General features: G+C 44.3%; 1 pseudogene; it reads left to right on the plus strand.

Annotated features, from left to right (window-relative positions):
• The first annotated feature begins 309 nt into the window (after nt 1–309).
• LOC124005233 lies at nt 310–4061 on the plus strand (annotated as a pseudogene).
• Nucleotides 4062–5503: the final 1442 nt, after the last annotated feature.

The raw sequence follows: 5503 nt of genomic DNA on the forward strand, positions 1-5503 counted from the left end.
GTCTTTCATTTCTTCAAAGTATATATGCTATATATTTATGCTTTATGCTATATATATATATATATATGTGATATATATATTTGCACGCTAACTTAACCTATGACCTTTCCAAAGATACCTGGCAAGCGGTACCAGGTACAGGAAATCAGACCTTTTCTAACCTATTGTTGTGGAAGTAGCCTGGTCCCAGATCTGTTTGTGCCTTTTGGAGAAAATTTATGGGGTGACAATGTCAATAAGAGTTGGCAAGACAGCATAAACAGATCTGGGACCAGGCTATAGTGGGGGTAGTTTTGTGAACTACTGAACACCCCCGTGATGAGTAACCTTGTCTGAGAGTTGCAGTTTCGTGTTTGCATACATCTTGATTCTACAAGTTACAGTCACCAAAAATAGCACTACAAAGCAGACAGAACAGAAGGTAACTGTGAATATTGTTTTTGTCCCATAAGCTCGGTGCGAAGGTTCAAAAGTCACTAGCCCAGGCCAATGACGTTGCCACGGAGACCTTCTCCTCTATGAAGACAGTACGCAGCTTTGCCAATGAGGAGGGCGAGACGGAGCGCTACAGGAAGAGGCTGGAGAAGACCTACTCTCTGAATAAAGAGGAAGCAGTAGCCTACACAGCCTCAACCTGGACCAATAGCTTGAGTCTCAGTTTCAATTGTAAACGGTCACAGTGTGAGAGCAATTTATCAAATTCAGTTCCAAAGAGCTTGGATTGCACATTGACTCACGAGGTTGCATGAATTTGTCTGTAATAAGGGCACTGAGTTTTTCCTGGCCATGTGAACTGACGAGGGAAAGCTCTGGGCCATTGTTATAGACTATAACTACTGTAGTTCCCAGAGTGTTTCCTGGTTACATGATCTGGAAAACTCTGGTCTCTAGTCACCCCATCTGTCTCCCTCTCAGATGTAAAGCCTGTTCCTGAAAGTCAGTATCCTGTACTATGGTGGCAGTCTGGTGACAGGGGGGACCGTCAGCAGTGGGGACCTGGTGGCCTTTGTGCTCTACGAGCTCCAGTTCTCCTCTGCTGTGGAGGAACATAAGATGAACAATCTCCATTCAATCTACCTGCAGCCATCTTAAGCTTGATCCCTACCGCCAAATCCAAACAGACCTAAATGTACACGCCCTAACAAGGCACTGCCAAGTTGTTCTCCAGCAAAATAGGGGTCAAAATGATTCATCATTATCACAACATTTGAATCACAACTAGAGTTTTGAGTAGCAACATTTTGACAGTCACTTACTGGTGCCGCATTTACACCTCCTGTCTGACAGTCCGTGATGTCGTGTTACCCAAGTGAGATGAGGGCAATCGGTGGCTCTGAGAAGATATTTGAGTATGTGGACCGACAGCCCCATGTTCCTCCAGAAGGCACCCTTGCCCCACAGAAACTTGAGGGATATGATCAGTTCAAGAATGTCATATTTACCTACTCTACCAGGGAGGATACACCTGTGCTCAAGGTATCTACAGTATATTTACAGTATACTGTATACAGATATACTGGATACGAATTAAAATAACATACATTAAATCTCAATTTCTCTCAGGGCCTGTCTCTGGAGCTGAGGCCTGGGCAGATCACTGTCCTTGTGGGGGCTTCTGGAGCAGGGAAAAGCACCTGTGTGAGCCTGCTGGAGAGGTTCTACCTGCCCCAGGAAGGAGAGATCCTATTGGATGGACAGCCACTGAACAGCTACAAGAACCAGTACCTGCACGACCAGGTCATTACAAACAGCAATGGAAGCAATGTTACTCTTCCCCTAAGCTATTTTAGTGTCTAACATAATTAGCTACCAGCCTTTAAAGAAAATTACATGATCACAATGTTTGCAGAGAAGTTATTAACCAACTAAATGCATTATCTAAATTAATAATTTTTCACAGATCAGTGTGGTGAGTCAGGAGCCGGTGTTGTTTGCTCGTTCTGGCAAGGAGAACATCAAATACCCTGCCTGTTTGGCCCTGTCCGGGGGTGTCATCGGATGGGGCCACAGTGTCTCCTGACCCCTCCTGTCTCAGCCTCCAGTATTTATGCTGCATGCTGCAGTAGTTTATGTACCGGGGGGCTAGGGTCAGTCTGTTATATCTGGAGTACTTCTCCCGTCTTATCCGGTGTCCTATGTGAATTTAAGTATGCTCTCTCTAATTCTCTCTTTCTTTCTCTCTCTCGGAGGACCTGAGCCCTAGGACCATGCCTCAAGACGACCTGGCATGATGACTCCTTGTTGTCCCCAGTCCACCTGGCCGTGCTGCTGCTCCAGTTTCAACTGTTCTGCCTGCGGCTATGGAACCCTGACTGTTCACCGGATGTGCTAACTGTCCCAGACCTGCTGTTTTCAACTCTCTAGAGACAGCAGGAGCGGTAGAGATACTCTTAATGATTGGCTATGAAAAGCCAACTGACATTTACTCCTGAGGTGCTGACTTGTTGCACCCTTGACAACTACTGTGATTATTATTATTTGACCATGCTGGTCATTTATGAACGTTTGAACATCTTGGCCATGTTCTGTTATAATCTCCACCCGGCACAGCCAGAAGAGGACTGGCCACCCCTCATAGCCTGATTCCTCTCTAGGTTTCTTCCTAGGTTTTGGCCTTTCTAGGGAGTTTTTCCTAGCCACCATGCTTCTATACCTGCATTGCTTGCTGTTTGGGGTTTTAGGCTGGGTTTCTGTACAGCACTTTGAGATATCAGCTGATGTACGAAGGGCATTATAAATAACTGTGATTTGATTTTGATTTGAAATATGGCAGAGATGATGCCACTGATGAGGAGATGTACCAGGCTGCTGAGCTGGACAACGCCCACAAGTTAATCTCTGACCTGCCCAATGCCTATGGTACAGGTATGTCCCAAAAGCTCAATTCATATTGACTTCATCCTGATAGGGTTGGTAATGTTGTTTTTTAGGGGCTTTGTTTAGTCCTTACTGATAGAACGTTACACTTTTCTCTGCATAGCTTTAACTTTGAACTGTTAGTGCTTTTCCTTCAGTAACCTACTGATGACGTGATTGTAGTGGATGTGTGTTATCCAGCTCTACTGTTCATACTTAATTGTTGTTCTTTATTCCACAGATGCCGGGGAGAAGAGAAGGGAGGCCAGGTTTCAGGAGGGCAGAAGCAACACATTGCCGTCACCAGAGCTCCGATCAGACGGCCTCGGATTCTAGTGCTGGATGATGTCACCAGTAACGTGGACACAGAGAGCGAGCATTTGGTAGGAGAACTCTGAATCTTATTATCTTTCACTACAACAGACTGACAGATCTATTGTTTGGGGGGATAATCAGTTGCTGTTGATAATTTACTCACAATATAAACCAATGGAGGCTGTTTCCTTCCCTAACATTAAATATTGATTTACAGTGTATCTCAGCTAATCTCTGACAGTTCAGTGGCTTTAATTCAAACAAACTCATCATGTTTCTCTCCATGTCCTTAGGTCCACCAAGCTCTGCTCAACGATTCAAACCCCTGCTCAGTCCTGCTGATTGCTCATAAGCTGAGCACTGTGGAGAAGGCCAATCACATTGTCGTTCTCGAGGAGGGAAAGGTGCTAGAGGAGGGGGGCAAGGTTGAGCTGCTGGAGAAAGGTGGAACCTATGCTGACCTGGTGAACAGGCAGAACACTGGCTTCCAGCGCAAAGAAGGGGAGGAGCTAAACAACTAAAACAGAGGCTCCAATCCCATGACACTCCTCAATGTAAACTGAAATCCCACTTCTGTCACCATCTCACATTTTCAACATTATTACCTAGTAGTTCTACTGCATCGTATATGCTTAACAAATACTCTGAGATCATAGCATCAAACTGTTGTTAAATGATCATAATCCCCTCACTGATTACAATAAGAGTCCTGTAATATAAGAGGTTTCATACAAAGAGCACATTTCTATGTTCAACTTTCTATTTGCACTATAGTGTAACTAAAGTATTCTTTCTGCCCCAAATGCCTTTTGTATTTATTTTTACATTTATTTTTGTTAAATTGTTCTCCCACATTTGTGTTCTAACTATATAGTGTAAATAGGGATCCCAAAGAATGTTTTGTTTTTCTGTCTCTTCAAGGCAGTACACTACAGGAGCCTTTTTCTGTTCTGTGTTAATGACAATAAACATTCTGCTCTCTGAAATAATTTCTTCATTTAGTATTTGAATGTGGGGGAATGGTTACATAACTACAGCATGATGTGTACGTTTTGCAGTTGATCTGTATTATGGGAAACGCCTAATGACATTCACTTATTCTTTCCTTTGCTACAGGCCTAGATAATGATGCCAAAGGCCAAGCCGAATCGCATACATTGACCCCCAGCAATACTGTTAGTGTTTAGAGGGTATTTCCAATGAAGGCAATACGATGCTTAACACAGGCAGTTTCATAACAGTTGCAATAGCATAGTTTTAGGTCCACAAACGTACACACTGCTGGAGCAGCCATATACTGCAGCAGTAGCAGCACAGACAAGGGGTAACCAGCACAGACAAGGGGTAACCAGCACAGACAAGGGGTACAGGGTAACCAGCACAGACAAGGGGTAACCAGCACAGACAAGGGGTAACCAGCACAGACAAGGGGTAACCAGCACAGACAAGGGGTAACCAGCACAGACAAGGGGTAACCAGCACAGACAAGGGGTAGCCAGCACAGACAAGGGGTAACCAGCACAGACAAGGGGTAACCAGCACATACAAGGGGTAACTAGCACAGACAAGGCAGCACAGACAAGGGGTAACCAGCACAGACAAGGGGTAACTAGCACAGACAAGGGATAACCAGCACAGACAAGGGGTAACCAGCACAGACAAGGGGTAACTAGCACAGACAAGGGATAACCAGCACAGACAAGGGGTAACCAGCACAGACAAGGGGTAACCAGCACAGACAAGGGGTAACTAGCACAGACAAGGCAGCACAGACAAGGGGTAACCAGCACAGACAAGGGGTAACTAGCACAGACAAGGGATAACCAGCACAGACAAGGGGTAACCAGCACAGACAAGGGGTAACTAGCACAGACAAGGGATAACCAGCACAGACAAGGGGTAACCAGCACAGACAAGGGGTAACCACACACGTCACAGGGGCTGTAAAGCTGAAGCATCCGTTTAGAATGTTTTCTCACCACCAAATATGTTGTTGAGAGGAAGTCCAGTCGTGGGTCGTGGGAGAAATCACATACACATGGTTAGCAGATGTTATTGCGAGTGTAGCAAAATGCTTGTGCTTCTATTTCCGACAGTGCAGCAATAACTAACATGTAATCTAACAATTCCACAACAACTACCTAATACACACAAATCTAAGTAAAGGAATGGAATAAGAATATATACATATAAATATATGGATGAGCAATGACAGAACAGCATAGGCAAGATGCAATAGATGGTATAAAATACAGTATATACATATGAGATGAGAAATGCAAGATATGTAAACATTATTAAAGTGCATTATTATTATTACATTCTTTTCACC

Source organism: Oncorhynchus gorbuscha, linkage group LG19 (assembly GCF_021184085.1).
Source record: "Oncorhynchus gorbuscha isolate QuinsamMale2020 ecotype Even-year linkage group LG19, OgorEven_v1.0, whole genome shotgun sequence".
In the NCBI taxonomy this organism is placed as follows: Eukaryota; Metazoa; Chordata; class Actinopteri; order Salmoniformes; family Salmonidae; genus Oncorhynchus; species Oncorhynchus gorbuscha.